The sequence below is a fragment of the Hemitrygon akajei genome, chromosome 17 (assembly GCF_048418815.1).
Source record: "Hemitrygon akajei chromosome 17, sHemAka1.3, whole genome shotgun sequence".
Lineage (NCBI taxonomy): Eukaryota > Metazoa > Chordata > Chondrichthyes > Myliobatiformes > Dasyatidae > Hemitrygon > Hemitrygon akajei.
In genome coordinates, this window is record NC_133140.1 from 46644243 (window position 1) to 46663251 (window position 19009).

Consider the following 19009-nt stretch of genomic DNA (forward strand, 5'->3'; position numbering starts at 1 on the left):
GTATTGCTACATTGTTGTTTCAGTGCTCTTTAGGTGGAGCACAGAAATATTGTGAAGGTGATTGATCTCCTGCGAAACCAGAATTTTGTAAATGGGTGACATTTACAATAGATCCCAACATTGAAGTGTCCAAACTTGTACTGTTATGTTACAAATTAACTTCACCTGTTTGCTTTGTTACATCTATGCCATCATTGTGAACAGAAGTCTGCATAGGAAAGACTGAATGCTGAAGCTGGGAAATAACTTTTATGGTTAACTTCTCCACATTTTATAAAGCATCAAATGAGTGATTTATTTCAAAAAAAATACTTCTAGACTCATTTGGAATTATAATAGTATCACATATCAGTGAAATGAGTAATTATGTGACTTTTCTCTGACTAACAGTTGATATTTTTCCAGGGAATGTAGTATTTCAGACTATTGAGCCACTGATGTGTTGAGTTTTAATTTGTACATGTAGTTTTCTTAAAGTTTTGTGTTTTTTTTATATACTTGTCTTTGTCCTTACAGACAATGGGATGGGTACTGTAAAAGTGTGAGGAGAAGCAAAGCATGTTATTTATTTCCTCAGGGAATTGTGTTTACTGCACAATGAATGTGTTCTCTGTTAGATAAAGTACACCTTTAAGTCCAGTTTTCAAAACTTACACTCATACAACATTTGGATCAATCAATGAGGAATATATGGGATAAGGAAGATATTAAACCTGATTCTGATGGGTTACAGCAAATGTGCAGCGATTTTCAAGCCAGTTTTCTCCAATTTTCTCCAGTCTTTATTTTTCTGTTGACTCCCTGCAGGAGTATTATTTCCTTAATCAATATTTATGATATCTTATGCATTAATTCAAAGTTCAAATTAAACTTATTATTAACGTACATGTATGTCACCAAATACAATCCAGAGATTCATCTTCCTGCAGGAATACTCAATGAATCCGAAGTAGAATAATAGCTATAATAAGATCAATGTAAGTCTACATCAACTTAGCCATTCAGCCATTGTGCAAGAGACAACAAAATGCAAATACAAAAAGAAATAATAATAATAATAATAATAAATTAAGCAATAAATAGAGAGAATATGAGATCAAGAGTCCCTGAAAGTGAGTCTGTAAGTAGTGGAATCATTTCAATGATGGGGTAAGTAAAGTTGATTGATTTGTGGTTCTTCAGATGCCCTTCGCACCAAGTCACACTCTATCATGACTTGGAAGTATATCACTGTTCCTCTCTTTTTCCCTCCCTAAGCAAGGGTATGGGAACATTTTATTGTGCTGCATTTTTGCCTTTGCTGTGATTAGCAAATCTGAAGGAACTCAGCAGGTCAGGCACCATCTATGAAAATGAATGAACAGTAAATGATTCAGGCCGAGTCAAAATATTGACTGTTGATTAATTTCCATAGATGCTGCCTGACCTGCATTTTGTGTATGTTGCCTTGAATTTCCAGCATCTGCAGATTTTTTTGTGTCAACAAATCTGATGTACTTTTGCCAGAATCTCTTTTTAGAAGTTGACCCTTGTGGCCCTTGTGGCTAAAGTGATCAGGGGGTATGGAGAGAAAGTAGGTACAGGGTTCTGAGTTGGATGATCAGCCATGATCATACTGAATGGCGGTGCAGGCTCGAAGGGCCGAATGGCCCACTCCTGCACCTATTTTCTATGTTTCTATGACATTGCAACTAGTAAGTTAATATTTATTCTGTTTTGTAACTTCAAAGAATTAAACTAATTCAAAGGAAGGCATGGGAGTCTAGGAAAGCGTGTTGAAGTTCAAGCGAAACATGCACGTATCACGTGGTAGTGTGATAATGTATGCAGTTCCCATATTTATACATATAACCTGTAATTATATGCATCAGCCTATGTATACAAGATTACTCAAACATTACTTAAATATTAAATACACAACACTCCTCCCTGCTTTGCTGTAAACTTCAACTCAATAGAGGATGCATCTCATCTTTATACATGGTATATTACATAATACACTTACTATATTCACAGCATAGTAAATATTAAATTGTCCCATTCTTTGCTTGGCAGCTTAGACTTGTGGCTGTGGAAACAATCTCAGGTTCTGGAGCCTCCTCTGAGGTGGTTGTAGGAGGTGATTTTGAGACTGCAGGAAATGGTTCTGACAGCTCTAGACAATTTTCTTCTCCTTCCTTTTTCTTCCAGTTTTTGCATCTTGATCTTGGGAACCTGCATTTAATTCACTGGAGTATTCTCTTACTAATCCTTCTATTGCTCCCTTTATAATCTGATCTCTCCTCTTGGCTTCCTAATCCATAACATCATCTGATAAATCCTCTGTTTTTGTATCTCCATTGACTCCTTTCCTTTTGGCCTTCCATTCATCCATGTGGGCTTCATTCTTTGCATCTACATTTACAAGCAGCTTTTTGTCTCATACTTGAACTTCATGAGATAACCTTAATGCATGCAGAGTAGATTTTGATTCTTCATACTCACAAAAGCCAAACGCTTGCAACTTACCTGAAGCTCCTTGAACTCTCTTCCAGTTTAAAATCAAGCCACATTTAGCAAGTAACTGCCTGATTAACATATCAGAAGCCTTCTCAGATATGTTGCCTGCTGTTGCATGTTGTAATCAAACAACTTACTTTAATCCTTTTCGCTCCTTATGGAGCATAGGGCCTCAACAAAAGTCCTCCACTTCCTGCGATCCCTAGCAGATGTTTTTGCAGTCTCCCAAGTTTGGCCGGCGGCTTTCAGTTCATCCAAAAGCCTACGCCTCCAGGTTTGCTTTGGGCGACTTCTTCTTTTCTTCCCTTGTGGATTCCATTTGAGTGATTGTCGAGTGACATTCGACTGGCTCTTCCTCAAGGTGTGGCCGACCCATCTTCACTTCCTCCTCCTTATCTGGAATACAATGGGCTCTTGGTTTGCTCTCTTCCATAGGTCTAGGTTTGACACTCTGTCGTACCACTTGAGGCGGAGGATCTGCCGGAGGCATTTGTTGAGAAAGGTCTGGATCTTGTTGCAGCTGGTGTTAGTGATTCTCCATGTTTCGGATCCATATAGCAGGATGGCTTTCACATTGGAGCTGAATATACGGAGCTTAGTTTTGACAGAGATGGCCGTAGATCTCCAAACAGGTCGCAGGGTTGTGAAGGCATGTTGGGCTTTTCCGATCCGTGCTCTGATGTCCTCATCTGTACCTCCTGATTTACTGATTTTGCTTCCGAGGTAGGTGAATTTGTCTACATCTTGAACTATTTGTCCTTCAATCTGTAATGGCTCCTCTTGTTTGTTATTAATGCGTAGAACTTTGGTCTTCTCCTGACTGATCTTAGGCCTACTCACTGTGAGGTCTCTCACAAGGAATCTACTTTCTTCTGCATATCTTGAAGCCGGTGTGAGAGAAGAGCGAAATCATCTGCAAATGCCAGGTCTTCCAATTTCCCTGTTAACGTCCACTGGATGCCTCTCTCTGAGCCAGCATAGGCTGTTCTTGTAGCCCAGTCGAGTACCACAAGAAAAAGTAGAGGCTACAGCAGGCATCCCTGTCTGACTCCAGTAGCGACCAGGAACTCTTCGGACAGTCTCCCATCGTGGATGACCCTGCATGAGAAGCCACCATAAAGCTGCTTGATGATATTCACCATCTCTTCCGGTATACCATAGTGTCGTAAGATGCTCCACATTGACTTTCTGTTCAGGCTGTCAAATGCCTTCTCAAAATCAATAAAACATACATATAGTGGAGTTTACCATTCTATTGTCTGCTCCACAATGACTCTAAGTGTAGCTATCTGGTCAATGCATGATCTCTCTTTCCTGAACCCTGCCCTCTAAGTCTCTGGTCAATGACGTCTTTCATCCGCGCCAAGATGACCCTGGTGAGAACTTTGCTAGGAATGGACAACAAGGTGATCCCCCTCCACTTGCCACACAGTGAAAAATCTCCAGATTTTGGCAGCTTCACAAGGAGGTCCTTCTTCCAATCTGATGGGTTCTCTCCTGTTCTCCATATCAAATTCAGCAGTATATGCAAATGGTCCACCATAACCTCTCCACTCTCTTTCAATGCTTCTGCAGGAACGTTGTCTTCTCCAGCAGCCTTGCCATTCTTCAGGCTTTTCAGGGCTTTTCGAATTTCTTGCTTGGTGATTTCACCTATATTGATGTTGAGTGGGTCTCCAGGCTCCAGGTCAGGTGGGTTCTGTGGTGGTGGTCTATTCAATACTTTCTGGAAGTGTTCCTTCCATCTCGCCAGCTGATCTTCAACCGAAGTGAGCAGATGGCCTGTCTTGTCTCTAACAGGTCTGTTGAAATTGCTTTTCTTCCCTCTCAAAAGTTTAGTTGTTGTGTAGGGTGCCTTGAGGTCCCCTTTACTGGCTGCTGTTTCTGCTTGCTCTGCTATTTCATTGAAGTATGACCTCTTGTCCTTTCTGAGCTGTTTCTTCACCTCCTTGGCCATCACGTTGTACCTGTTGGCGGTGATTTGTTTCTGTTGCCGGGTTCTGGCCTGATTCAACTCCTGTTTGAGCTTTTTCCTCTCCTCCAGCTTCTGCCATGTCTTGTCCCTGATCCAACATTTACTGTTGACTGGTGGTCCTCCCAGTACTTCTTCGCAGGCTCCTACAGTGGCCTGCTTGAAGGTAATCCAGGTGTGTTCCACTGTTCTCTCATCTTGTTCCTCTATTTGAAGAGCCCCAAAGCGGTTTTGCAAGGCGATGTGGAAATCTTTCTTGTTCTCTTCCGTCTGTAGTTTTCTAACATCAAACTTTATTCGCATGTTCTGTTGCTTCTTCTTGGCTGACAGCTTCATCTTCAGCTTTGCAACAACCAAATGGTGGTCAGATCCAATATCTGCTCCTCTTTTGGCTCTCACATCTTGCAATGAACTTCTCCAGCGCTGGCGGACTATGACGTGATCAATCTGGTTCTCTGTTTGATGGTCAGGCGAGACCCAGGTTATCTTGTGGCAGCGTTGGTGGGGAAAGAGGGTACCTCCAATGGTCAGTTCGTTGAAGGCACAGAAGTCGGTAAGGAGTTCTCCATTTTCATTCATATTCCCCAAACCATTCTGGCCCATCTCTCTCTCCCTGCCAGTGTTATCACTGCCTACTTTGGCATTCAGATCTCCCATGACGATCAACATATCTTGCTTAGGTACCTTTCTAACTACTGCTTGAAGCTGGGTGTAGAAGAGATCTTTTTCTTCTTCCTCTGCGTTGTTAGTTGGGGCGTAGCACAGGATAATGGATACCTTCTGGAATATGGACTCGAACCTGGCTGTGATGATACGGCCGGACACTGGTTCCCATTCTATCAAACTTCTGGCTGCTTCTTTGGACAACATCAGGGCCACACCAGCCTCATGCGGGTCTTCCTCTTTTTCTTTGCCGGAATAGAGCAGAGTTTTTCCCGTCTGCAGTTTGGTCTCACCAAAAGTATTCCACCTTGCTTCGCACATGCCCAGGAGTGTGAGGTGGTATTGGTTCATTTCCTTCACTGCCTGTGCGCACCTACCTGTCTCCCAAAGCAATCTCACATTCCATGTTCCAATTAGGATAGATTTCTTCTGTGAGAGCAGCTTTGGAACCTCCATTATGGTTTTCCTCGGGTGAAGGAGGGTTGTCAGCCCTGCAGCTTCCTGACGGGTTTGGTTGCAGCGCGTCATCAGCCTCCTGAATGGGGCCCTGCTTTTCCCGAGATCTGGGTTAGTGGTTGACAATCTGTTGACGGTTTCTGTAACAATTGCTTGTTTTACGTGAATGGGTTGTTAGCCCATTGCACAACCCCCAACCTGGAGGACCAGGGGTTTTCTGTCGGGGTCACCTTCCCCTAGGTGATGCCATTTTCATGCTAACAATGGCATTTCCATGCTAACGAGCTCCACCTGCCCAGGTTTGAAATCAGAGTTTACCCTCTCCTAGATAGGCTGCCATCCAAGGCTAACGAGTCCTATCTACCCGGGTATGGAATCGGAGTTCCTTCTCCTAGGCTATGTTAGTTTGCGGCACCTTCTTCCATATTATCCGGTGCACCCCTGTGGTGAACTACATATACCTGTCTGGACATGCCCCCCTGCTGACTGCTCCTGTGGCTCCTCCCACAGACCCCTGTATAAAGGCGATTGGAGGCACTGCTCCTCCCTCAGTCTCCAGGATGTTGTGTGGTGGTCCCTTGCTGCTTGTGCTTTCTTCCAGCCAATAAAAGCCTACCTTAACTCACGTCTCCGAGAGTTATTGATGGTGCATCAACCCCTCACACGAGGGATCCCCCATCCACCACCCAGGGGACATGCCTCAACGCCGTATAGCCCCAGTGCGAGGAATCAGACCACTGCTTATGTCATTTTTGTGATTCCTTTGAGCAGCATGGTTGTTCCTTGCTCCAACTAGAGGCACAGATGTTGGCACCAGTACCTATTTGTCCTCCATTGCGCAATGGCTCATAGAGTTTGGCACGGAGACAGTTGTGGCATCATTCAGTACCCTGCTCAATCTGCTTAGAGTTGACTTCATTGCAGGGGACGTGACATGCAAATAGTGGATGGATCTCTAAACAAGCCGTAGTTGCTTCAGCAAATCATGGCCCCACAATGCTGACTCTTAAGTTTTTAACCACACAAGCTCAGTGTATTTCACTGTTCCAAATGTTATTCCCACAGTTGTCATCTTTTCTCCAGTATAGGATTTTAGTTGAATATTTGCAAGCTTCAATTTGGTATCTTTGATAAGCTGTTGAAGCTCATTTTGTGGAATGACTGAAACAGCTGAGCCAGTCTCTTAACTGCATTTTAATTAATTTGCCATTCACTTCTGGCATAAACCAGATTGGTTGTCTATTGTTAACTTTCACACTGTAAATCTCAAGACTACAGAATTCTCTGTTATTCTCATCGTTGTCAGATTTTTCATCACCAGTATGCAGATTAGTGCTCTTTCTGAAACCGCTACTTGACTTTTTCTTCCCTGTGCAGTCCGTTTATTTTTGTCTGCCTGACATGCTCTTTAAATGTGTATTACTTTGTTGCATTTTCTGCAAGTTTCACCTTTAAACCTGTATTTGTTTGGTGTATGTGAGTCCCTGTCACAATGATAAGATGATTTGTTTGGCCAGGCCGGTTTCTGTTTAGACATTGCAATTTTGATCAGGTTCACTTTCATTCCTGACTGCAACTCAGTCACGCCCCTGTCCTTTTGATTCCGTATATGAAACCTAAAGGGTTCTGCAATCAGCAATGGTTTCAGTTCTAAATGTTCATGCATTGCCTTTACAATATCAGTAAAGCTCATTTCAGCTCATTTGAACTTATTGAAATAAAACATTATGGTGTCAATTCAGGTTACATCACATTGCAGAGGTTTTAAGTTTAATTCATTGGATAGCTATGACATGGGATTTCATTCCTATTGTAATTTAAGACCACCATCAGCTTTATAACAATATGGTATGCATGTGGACTTTGGACTTGGTCAGAGCTGTTAAACTTCGAAGCAAACTGTATGCTTTAAACACAATGCAGTCAGCCATATTGGTACTTCATTTCTCATTTGCTTCAAAATACTGTTGAATACTAGTTACGTGTCATGTAATCAAACTCATCAGTGTTTCCGATGTACTGTAGCCAGCCATTTCTGCTTTTATTTATGATTATTATCACCTGACACTCACTGTGTAGGAACCTATGAATTCTTCTGTTTTCAGACTTGGTTATAAAAACTTGATCATGTCTTCCCTTCCTAAGAACATGCACTGCGGTTCTTTTTGTAACTCTGCTGTCTCCCCTCGCTGCATTTTTTTGGTTTGAATGTCCTGTTGCTCTTCAATAGATTGGTAGCTGTCTTGGATTTGTTTTAAAAATCCCTTGTAGCCAATATTATGTTTTTTAACTTCAAAACATTAAACTAATTCAAGAGAAGACACAGGAATGCTAACTTCAAGTTTACTTTAAGCAAGGCATGTGTGTGTGTGTGTGTGTGTGTGTGTGTGTGTGTGTGTGTGTGTGTGTGTGTGTGTGTGTGTGTGTGTGTGTGTGTGTGTGTGTGTGTGTGTGTGTGTGTGTGTGTGTGTGTGTGTGTGTGTGTGTGTGTGTGTGTGTGTGTGTGTGTGTGTGTGTGTGTGTGTGTGTGTGTGTGTGTGTGTGTGTGTGTGTGTACGTACACACAGTGGCATGCAAAAGTTTGGACACCCCGGTCAAAATTTCTGTTACTGTGAATAGCTAAGTGAGTAAAAGGTGACCTGATTTCCAAAAGGCATAACGTTAAAGATGACACATTTCTTTAATATCTTAAGCAAGATTACTTTTTTATTTCCATGTTTTACAGTTTCAAAATAACAAAAAAGGAAAATGGCCTGAAGTAAAAGTTTGGGCACCCTGCATGGTCAGTACTTAGTAACACCCCTTTGGCAAGTCTCACAGCTTGTAAGCGCTTTCTGTAGCCAGCTAAGAGTCTTTCAGTTCTTGTTTGGGGGATTTTTGCCCATTCTTCCTTGCAAAAGGCTTCAGTTCTGTGAGATTCTTGGGCCATCTTGCATGCACTGCTGTTTTGAGGTCTATCCACAGATTTCCGATGATGTTTAGGTCGGCGGACCGTGAGGACCATGGCAAAACCTTCAGCTTGCGCCTCTTGAGGTAGCCCATTGTGGATTTTGTGCACATCGCGCGCGCACACACACACAATTTGCATTTCTCTTGGATTATTTTTTAATATTTCTCTCTTTTCCAAAAATTAATCACTGCATCTTGTTCAAACCTTAGCCTGTACTACACTGTTATTATTGTCAAAACATTGGTTGCCATGATGCAGAAACTCTGGTGTTGTTCTATATTTTTGCAGCTCAGAATTTTCATTAATTACTATATTCACTCAGACAGACCACATGGTGCTTGATGTCAGAAGTGAGGAAATGTAACTGCTCTGGTAGGAGATGTTCAATTTGAACTTATTGAAATAAAACATTATGGTGTCAATTCAGGTTACATCACATTGCAGAGGTTTTAAGTTTAATTCATTGGATAGCTATGGCATTGGATTTCATTCCTATTGTAATTTAAGACCACCATCAGCTTTATAACAATATGGTATGCATGTGGACTTTGGACTTGTTTTGAAGGCTTTTCAGATGTGGCTCATGCTGTACTTTTCTCAGACTGTTTTTGTCACGTCACTTCAGCAATGAAAATATTGTAACATGTACTTAATACTTCCTGATGAGATGATTGTGCCACACAATTCATATAACTGTGTTTTATGAATGAATTTGAAAGGCAAGGAGAAAGCTGCAATTGCTGGAAACGTGAAATAAAATAATGCTGGAAATGCACAATCCATGTGGCAGCAGCTGTGGAGAAAGAAAACAGAGTTAATGTTTCTGAACTTTCACTTGAATTGGCCATATCTAACAAATTACAAAGGTCAGTTATTTGAAATTGTTGAATTCATTGCCTGGTCCTGAAGACGATAACATGCTTCATCAGAAGGTATGATGCTTTTTCTTCAGATTAAGTTATGATTCACTTGTATTTTTTCTAATTTAATATACTGCATTCATTGCTGATGTTGAAGTCTCCTCTACATTGAAGAAACTAAATTAAATTTGTAACTAGTACTGACCTGCTGACTTCCTCCTTTGTATGTTATCTTGGATTTCCAGTATTTGCAGAATATCTTGCATTTCAATTTGTAGAACATGCAAATCAGAAAAATTGCTTAGTATGGAAATTTGAAAATACAAATGCTGGATACAGTCAGTACGTTGGGTGGCATTTGTGGGAAGAAATATAGAATTAACATTTCAAGTTGAAGATTTTGTCAGAACTCTTTTCTGAAGGGTTTTTGATCGTACATGATAACTTTCTCTGAATGTTCCAGCAATTCTTGTTTTTCTTTTGCTGAACATCTCTGTTTTTCAGTAACCTCAGATTCTGGTTACCTGTCACTTTTCCATCCTTCTCTGTAGCCCTTTGCACTGTTTCAACAAAACTAAGCATGAGCTTGAGAAACAGTATCTTGTCTAACAATCAGGCACATTGCAGTCCTCAAGAATTGGTACTGACTGAAGCAACTTCACATTAGCCATCTTTCTAGTTTTTGTCAGAACTTGCCAGTGGAAATGAACATCAGTTCCATTTTCCTCTCTGCAGATCTGCTCATTATTTCTAACATTCCCTTGCATTCCAGTATGTTCAATATACTGTATCTTGTATTTTATTTGTTTTGTTTCTCTGTTCTCTTCTTTAATTCTGTTACATACAGCTAAAACAACTGTGGCCAACACCACTTACTGTCCTTTCAGAGCTGGAGCTGCTATTATTACCTGTCAGTCTTGATGTTCACCCTATCAGAAACATACTCTTCATTATCACCAGAAACCCCCTCGCCACTTACCCACAACTGAAAACACATTTTATTTCTAATTTTTTCTTTGCTGATGAAAGGGTAACTGTGCTTCTCTTGACTCACCTGATGAGTATTTTATTTTATGAATGAAAGTTTTGTGGTTATTATTTTTCAGTATTTTAATAATCAGCAGTCCTGCATAAGTCCTGCATAAGTGGACAAAATTCACTTGATTATTCTCTGGCCAAAACTTCTACACATACAGTAGAAAAGCAGAGTGACATCTGTCATTTCCCATGTTTATTATCTTGTATACTATATATTGGTTTCTGAAGCACATTGCTTCATGCTACATACATCAGCTCTGATCAGTGATAACACCATAACATTACTTGCATGGTGCTCCTATTTTGCGAGACCTATAACAAAGTTATCCATTACAACCATTACAGATTCAGCCAAATTATTTATATTTTTACAGCTAGATTTGGATATTGCTTATCAAGTTTTTTGAAGTTTATGTTGTCCATATTACTGTCTTATTTGCAAGCTATCTGCCTCTTTAAGAAGATTGTGTTGTTAGTATTCCTGTTGTATTTTAATGACCTGTGCCACCTGTGGTCAGAATTATTTTAGCTACATTGGCACCACACCATGAAACCCAGAAGGTAGTGCCATTTTTTGTGTTTGTGGGACATGAATGTATTGAATATACACCTGAAACATTCATTGGAGTTTTAGCTTTAAAAATTCCTTTGTTCATAAATAATTTATTTTAATTTCCTGCATTTGTCTGCTCCTTCTTAACTCAGTCTTTTCACACAACTGCCTCGCTAGATATTCTCTTCCCCACTTTTGCCATCCTTAGTTGTAAAACAGTCAAACGAATGCTGATTCTGATTTATTCTATTTCATTTTCAAAATCAGAGATTGTCGCAAACTGGTATTGTCAACTCACAATTTAACAAATTTATCAAAGTCTTTGAATTATATTTCCCCCAAAATTTATCATCAGAATAAAGACTCCCAAGAGCTTCTGAATAACAAATTCGAGGATCTTCACCATTTCTCATGGCTCTAATGATTAAACTAGGTATCATTTTGATTGCCCTTTACTCACTGTATCTAATGCTGGTAAATCCTTGCCCAATTAAGCACCTGGAGTTATTCGCACTACTTGAGGAATAGCTGTAGAGATGCTCATTTAGTGTCACTTTGACACAATGATTTACAACTAATACCACATCTTTAATTTCTTCTTATTTGGTTAGCAATCCATAAAAGTATTCATCTTTGTTCTTTAAGGCTTCTGTTGCCCTGACAAATGTAAATAACTAAATTGAAAAACAGTTAGTAGAGTTAATACAAATGCACAGTGTCCATTGAGCAGGGTAATACATCAATAGAAATACAAAACCTGTTTTGCAGAGGATATTAGTTCATTATCCCTGTTTCTGCAGCTGGTAGTACGCTCAATCCATATTTAACTTCTATGGTAGTTCCTTGCTTTTGCAATCAGACTCAGTTTTAATATTACCGGCATATGTTGTGAAATTTGTTGTCTATATGTCAGCAGAACAATGTAATACATAATTCAAAAAGAAACTGAATTACAGTAAGAGTGTGTGTGTATATATATATATGTATGTTAGTTAAATAAGTAGTGCAAAAATAGAAATCAAAAAGTAGTGTTCACTGGTTCAATGTCCATTTAGGAATCTGTTGGCAGAGGGGAAGAAGCTGTTCCTGGATCATTGAGTGTGTGCCTTCAGGCTTCTGTCCCTCCTTCCTGAAGGTAGCAATGTGAACATGGTACGACCTGGGAGATGGGGGTTCTTAATGATGGACGCCGTCTTTTTGAGGCATTGTTCCTTGGAAATGTCCTGCAGCTTCTTTCAATCCTGTGCAGTAGCCCCCCCCCCCCCTCCCCAAAAAACCAGGCAGTGATACAGCTAGTTAGAATGCTCTCCAATCTGTTGAAATTACTGACCATGATTAAACATTTAACATAGAGCATAGAACGATGCAGTACAGGAATAAGTTCTTTGTCCCACAATGTTGTGCTGTACTAATTAAGCTAGTGGTTAAGTACCCAACTAAAGAAAATACTCTGCTTACAGAATGTCCATAATACATCCATTCTCTGCACATTCATTTAATTATCTAAAAACTTCCCGAATACCTTTTCTGTATTTCCTTCCACTACCACCTCTGGTAGTGCATTCCAGGTATCCACCATTCTTTGTTCTTTTGGGGGAAAAAACACATAACTTGTCCTGTACAAATCTTATCAAATTATGTCCTCTCACCTTAAATACATGCCCTCTAGTTTAAGACATTTTGACTCTTGGATAAAGATACTAGCTCTTGTAATCTTATAAACTTCTCCCCTCAGCCTTTGACGCTTCAGAGAAAACAACCTCTGTTCTTAGCTTATGCCCTCTAATCCAGGCAGCATTCTGGTAAACCTCTTCTGCCCCCTTTTCAAAGCCTTCATGTTCCGTCCTGTAATGGTGTAACCAGAACTAAATGCAGTACTGTAGAAGGTGGACGAAATTGAGCTGGGATTCCCAACCTTTTTTTATGCAATGGACCCCTACCATTAACTGAGGGGTCTGTGATCCTCCGGCTGGGAACTCCTGATCTTGAGTTTCATAAAGCAGCAACATAATGTCCTTATTCTTAAATGTGATGCCTTGACTAATAAAGACAGGCTTGCCATATGCCTTCTTTATCACCCAATCAACATGTGCAGCCATTTTCAGGAAGCTATGGATTTAAACTCCAAGATCCCTCTGTAAATCAACACTGTTGAAGGTCTTGCAATTAACATGGTATTGTCTCTCAAAATGCCACTTCTTAAACTCCATTGGTCATTTCTCCACCCATATCAGCAACTATACCTTGTTGTGTCCTTTGCCAATCTTCTACACTATCCACAACACCACCATTCTTTGTATTGCTTACAAACTGTACAAAGAGGTGAGGTCCAGGTACAGATCCTTGCAAAACACCACTGGTTACGGTCCTCCATCTAAGCTAACTCCCATTGACCACTACCCTCTGTGTTCTGTAGAGAAGCCAATTCTGAATCCAAGTGGCCAATTCACCATGAATCCCATGCATTTAATCTTCTGGATGAACCTATTATGAAGGACCTTGTTAAAAACCCTATTAAGATGTATGTAGACAACATCTGCAGCTCTACCTTCACCAATCACCTTGTTCATATCTTAAAAAAGAAACTCAGTTAAGTTAGTCAGACAAGTCAAACACGAATTGCCCTGCTGACTGTGTCTAATTAGGGCATGGTTTTTCTAATGTTTTTTTAAAATCCTATCCCTAAGAATCTTAAATAGCTTCTCTACCACTGATGTGAGACTCACCGGTGTAAAGTTTCCAGGATTATCCCTATTTTCTTTCTTGAAAAGATAGCTACTTACCAGTTTTAGGGCTCTTACCTGTGGCTAGAGAGGACACAGAGCTCTTGCTCATGCCCACAGCAGTCTCATTTCTTAACTGTCTTAGTAGTCCATGGTGTCCCATTAGGGCCTGGGGACTTGACCATCTTATGTTTTTAAGAGACCAACACTATCTCATTGTTTATCTGAACATGCCCTAGCATATTAGCATACTGCACTCTTTATCCTCATCTCACTATCCTTCACTTCCTTGGTACTGAAATAGTTGTTTGCTTGGTAATGGTTTTGCATTCTCACAATGGGTTGCACATTTAGTCATTGTCATTTGCAGAAAAGTCACCTCTCAATTTAGATCATGGGTTCATTCCCAGTCTGGGCTCCATGGACCCCTCAGTTAATGGTAAAGGGTCCATGGCCTAAAAGAAGATTGGGAATTCCTGATTTAGATTTGCAGTTACATTTTAATGTGAAAATAATCCTTCCCCGTTCATACAGCATAGTGAACAAGCTAATAAAACCTAATATACTCAACTGTTTCATTGGAATTTTGGAGAATTGAATGAACATTACAGCTTTCTAGATCAGTGACTGCCTTTTGAAAGTAGATTCTGTTGCTTTCACCAGCGCTACTTGTAATCTCTTCTTGGTACTAGAAAATGCCAGTAGCCAAAAGGTTAATGACTGCTGTAACCTTAACAGCCAAAGGCAGAGAAGTAGAAATCACTGAGGAACCCTCTCAAACTGGAGCCAGCAAAGCACATATCTCAGTAATTACCTCCCCAGTGAAGCTGAACCTCAGAGTGTACTGCTCTTTGGAAAAGGCCAGGTAATTCATTCTAGAATTGGACGGCCTTTTGAGCAACGCTGCCTACTTTCTGCCATAACTCTGTGACCATTCCTCTGATTTCTCCACAAGACTGTGGTTTAAAAATGCTTCATTTATTTTTCCTGACATTTTAAAACATGAATCTCTGGCATTGCAGCCATTTCAAGTTTGAAAGGGTGTTGCGCTGTGTAAATATGAGAAGTTTTTCTCATTCACTAAACTGGCTTTCTGAGTTCAGTACAGACCTGTCATTATAAACTGTGCCAGAATTTTAATAATGAACAAAGATTTAATGTTTAATAGATCAAACTTGGATATTAAAATTGCAAAGTTATTGGACATCTTATGATTTCAATTCATTTTATTCTTATTTATGTCCTTTGCAATTTCTCTCCCAAAGTTTTTTTTATATATAGTTATGCAGTCATAGTGACGTTTAGGTCAATGCATTCCTCAACTCGCCCTTCTTCATGCAGGAGCCTGAATAGTGAGGACAGGCAGATGTTTAGGGTGAATGGGATGCAGCTAGGTAGAAAGGAGATCTGATCCTTTGTGTAAGGAGACTGAAGAATGAGAAATGGTAAAGGTTTACAGTTTAAACAAGGTGATTGAGAAGTGAATTAGTAAATATATGTGATGTGAAATATAGTATGTGGTTAGGGGATAGTATTTTTCATGATATTCAGCTAACAATATAAATGCATGGACTTGTCAGGAGATTTAACTGAATTTGTGCGTGGCACTGTCATACGTAAATATGTTCCAGTGACATTACTTCAAAACATTGAGTCTAGGACAAGAAAAAACAAGGTCAAACCCGTGAAATTAGATTTCATATAAATGTAAGAGTATTCTACAGATTATTCTCTGGATAAAATCCTGAATCTTACTACTCTGCAAATCTTGGTCACTTTGACCAATTATTTTGATTTATAATTCTCATTTTTTTCCTTGAGAGAAACCTCGCAACTATTTCCAGGTCATTTATCGACACTACACAGTGGGATGAGCTTGTGTAAATGAGGCAGCCCTGGAACTGGACTCTAATCTCATTTTGTGGCAAATGTAAGCAGAACTCTTGACTTCAATAGGAAGGAAGGTGAGGTTGAGAATGAAGGGGATTCGGGCAACATCAACATGTAGAAGAGCCCAATGGTAAGAAATCCTTAAGGATAGCTCAATTAGGGACTGAAGACATGCAAAACACTCTTAATTCCAGCCCATTCTTACGCATTTATCACTGCAACAAATACCTGTTAATTTATTGATGAGGTCTGATTTTTTTTTAACTAAAATTTTGCAGTAGTTTTCCATTCTCTACCAGGTGACCAATACAAGCTTCTAAAAAAAAATATTCTGGAAATCAGTGATGTACATCACCTGAACACAGTGTTCATCTTTTCTCATGTGTAGTCTCTGGCAGAGTGGCAGACATGCAGAGAGAAAACCAAACATGACATGAATGTACTGAAAGCATTATTTGCCTGAATGTGATCTCAGTCCTCCATGCCCCCCTCTGTGATGGCTATTTAAAATATCAAACTGCATGCGCATCAGCCTGACTGCATCGTTACCAGCTGCTTATATAATTAATTTCCATACAGGTCAATTCCCCTATGGCAAATAGCTTCTTCCATTAACCAGCCTTGCAGAAATCAAGTGGGATACTTAAAGAGCCTTGATGTCAACCAGTTTCATAGATCTATTACAATGATCACGTCTACAGGTGAAGTAGCACATAATAACATGTTTTGTCATGGCATTCTTAACTTCCAGTGCCTTTTTCTCAGTTTTCAAATGCCTTACCAAAGCATTTGGATAAATACAATTTACCTGAGTGGTAGAATACTTCATCTGTAAGATGTAGAATATTACAACGTGTGTATTTTATGAAATATTGGAATTCTCTTCCAACATTTTCAATGTAAGAATGCAATAAATGGAAGCAGGAATGGGCTGTATAGCCACCAGCACCTGCTCCATCATTGAGTAAAATAAAGATCACTAATTTATCTCAACTCTCCTTTCCTGCACCAGACCATTGATACTCTTAACATCCAAAAACAGAGGTGCTACAGCTAGCTTTGGTAGAGAATTCCAGATTCACTAGCCACGGGTGACAAACATCCTGTCTTGAATAGATAACGCCTTATTTTAAGACTCCATTTGGATCCTAAAACAAGTTAATGATGTGAACATTTTGGACGCCAGCCTTGATCCTTGCAGTACTCCACTGTCATAACTTTCCAACCTGAAAGTTGGAAACCTTATTTTAATCTTACTGTTTTTCTACATGTTGAAATATCCTTGGCCTATACCAGTATATTACCTACAGTTCAGTTTTTGTTAAAGATGAATTGCACGGCAACTTATTGAAGGCCTTCAAGGTCCAGTGTAGAGAGACTGAACAGTGTTGGTGTTCAGAGACATGTTGGCTCTCCTGAACATAAATCTACTGCTATCTCTTTTAAAATCTGAATGCAGCTCAGGTCCTGGAGATTTTTTGGCTTTCAGCCTTATTAATTTCTCCGTGTTATTTTTTATACCAATACTAATTTCTTTTGTGCAGGTGGTAAAAGTGGAAGGGGAGATTTTTAGGAACCAGCAGCCAAGATTAAAATGCTAAAATGGAAGGAAAAACATTGATAAACTAGCAAGTCATGTCAAAGCAAACAGCAAGAGTTTCCATGAATATATTAAAAATACAAAGAGGATACCTAAAAGTATGACAGAAGAGTGAATAATGGGAAGCAAGAAAACAGCAAACAATTTAAATCAATAAATTGTAACATACATAAATTGTATGATGAGAGGCTTTTATCGTGTGGATAGCCAGAGGCTTTTTCCCAGGGCTGAAATGGCTAAGATGAGGGGGCATAGTTGTAAGGTGCTTGAAAGTAGGTACAGAGGGGATGTCAGGGATGAGATTTTCCACACAGAGGTTGGTAGGTGTGTGGAGTGCACTGCCGGCGACGGTGGTGGAGGCAGATACAATAGGGTCTTTTAAGAGACTCTTAGATAGGTACATGGAGCTTAGAAAAATAGAGTGCTATGCAGTATGGAAATTCTAGGCAGTTTCTAGAGTAGGTTATATGGTCGACACAATGTTGCGGGCCAAAGGACCTGTACTGTACTGTAGATTTAGATAGATAGATAGATACATAGATACTTTATTCATCCCCATGGGGAAATTCAACATTTTTTTCCAATGTCCCATACACTTATTGTAGCAAAACTAATTACATACAATACTTAACTCAGTAAAAATATGATATGCATCTAAAATCACCCTCTCAAAAAGCATTAATAATAGCTTTTAAAAAGTTCTTAAGTAGTTTACTTAAATACATTGAGTCCTAACCATGATTCTTCACTTTGAAGGTCATTACAGACATCCCAAAGATTACAAGTTAGTTTGTTTCAAATGGAAGGATAATTTATAACAATTCTATTTAAAGTATAAAATATTGGAAAAACTAACAGGTTCCTAGGACCCAATGGGTTGCAAAGGACTTAAAGGAAGTAGCTGCAGAGATAGTACAGCCATTTTTCAACATCTGAATTATTGGGAGTTGAAAAGAATTTTATTGAAATATATAAGCTCTTAAAAGTATGTAACAAGGTGGTTGTGTTGAGCTGTTTCCACTGGTGGAAAGTACCAAATGAGGCACATTATTACAGATACACAAGTATTTGTATCTAAGATGAGTGGAATTTGTTCTTGGAGAGGGTGCTGGGACTCCAGAAATCTCTACCATCAGATGCTTGTGGAGGATTGATTTGCAGATGTATTTAAAGTGTAGGTAGATACATTTTTGAAATATCAGATAATTGAGGGCATATGGCATGAACACCGAGAAGTATAGGTAGTCCCCAAGTTACGAACATCCGACTTACGGACAGCTCGTACTTACGAACTGAGGAAGGAGAATGCCGTCCGCCATTTTAAGTCGTTGCCGTTACACTGTGTTGAGTGTTTAACTTTGTATTTGGCTTAAATTTTTCTTACTAAGATTCACCCTGAACCCCCCCCCCCCCCCCCCGTTCCAGTCGGCTGGTGGCGCAGTGAGATCAGCGCCATGCTGGAGAACGGAGGTCCAGTGACAGACCGCTCCCGTGCTGGGTTGTTGTCGATCCAGTGACTCCTGTACCATCCGTGCCGCGTTGATGTCGAGCTCGCAACTCGACCTCGTAAAAAAAAACACTGCCACCTCCAGTTTAAATTCCCACATGGAATATTGTGGAGGATCAAATACCCAAACCCAGCACAGCCCCCACTTGTCCCATTTAGCCTGTCTCAGTGCGGTGGCCCTTAGGACCCAGCGGACCTCGGGAGCCGGCGGAGCTCAGGACCCGATGCCCGCTGTGTTTCTGTTCCATTGACAGGAAGCGATCGTGATTGAAAATAAAGTGGAAATAATAAAACGTTT

At 40.0% G+C, this 19009-nt stretch overlaps 1 protein-coding gene across 7 annotated transcripts in view; it reads left to right on the top strand.

Annotated features, from left to right (window-relative positions):
* The window catches only part of znf423 (zinc finger protein 423), a 383906-nt gene that overhangs the window by 91779 nt on the left and 273118 nt on the right, over window positions 1-19009 (top strand). Inside the window, exon 1 of one of the 7 annotated variants that reach the window (XM_073070055.1) lies at window positions 9393-9472. The exons of the other annotated variants lie outside the window; for them this stretch is intronic. The gene's annotated coding sequence lies outside the window, so the exon portion shown is untranslated. Of the gene's footprint in view, window positions 1-9392; window positions 9473-19009 lie in introns of those variants that run through there. 7 annotated transcript variants of the gene reach the window in all.